Raw genomic sequence first — 299 nt, forward strand, 5'->3', positions numbered from 1 at the left:
ATAATGATAATAATAATAATAATAATAATAATAATAATAATAAAAACAACAACAACAATAATAATAAATTCTAACCGATAATGACAATGATGCAGTAGAAGCTAATAAATCAAAACCCGTAATGAAGATAGTAATAACAATCACAACATCACCAATGACAGCAACAACAGCCAAAACATAGACAGGTCATACCACCGAAGCATTGGACAGGTCTTCTCCCTGTTCTGTGGGCGGCCTCTCGGTGGATCGGGAGGCTCGAGCAGACATAAACCGACGCCCACGCCCTCGGTTGGTCAGAA

The sequence above is a fragment of the Penaeus chinensis genome, chromosome 16 (assembly GCF_019202785.1).
Source record: "Penaeus chinensis breed Huanghai No. 1 chromosome 16, ASM1920278v2, whole genome shotgun sequence".
Lineage (NCBI taxonomy): Eukaryota > Metazoa > Arthropoda > Malacostraca > Decapoda > Penaeidae > Penaeus > Penaeus chinensis.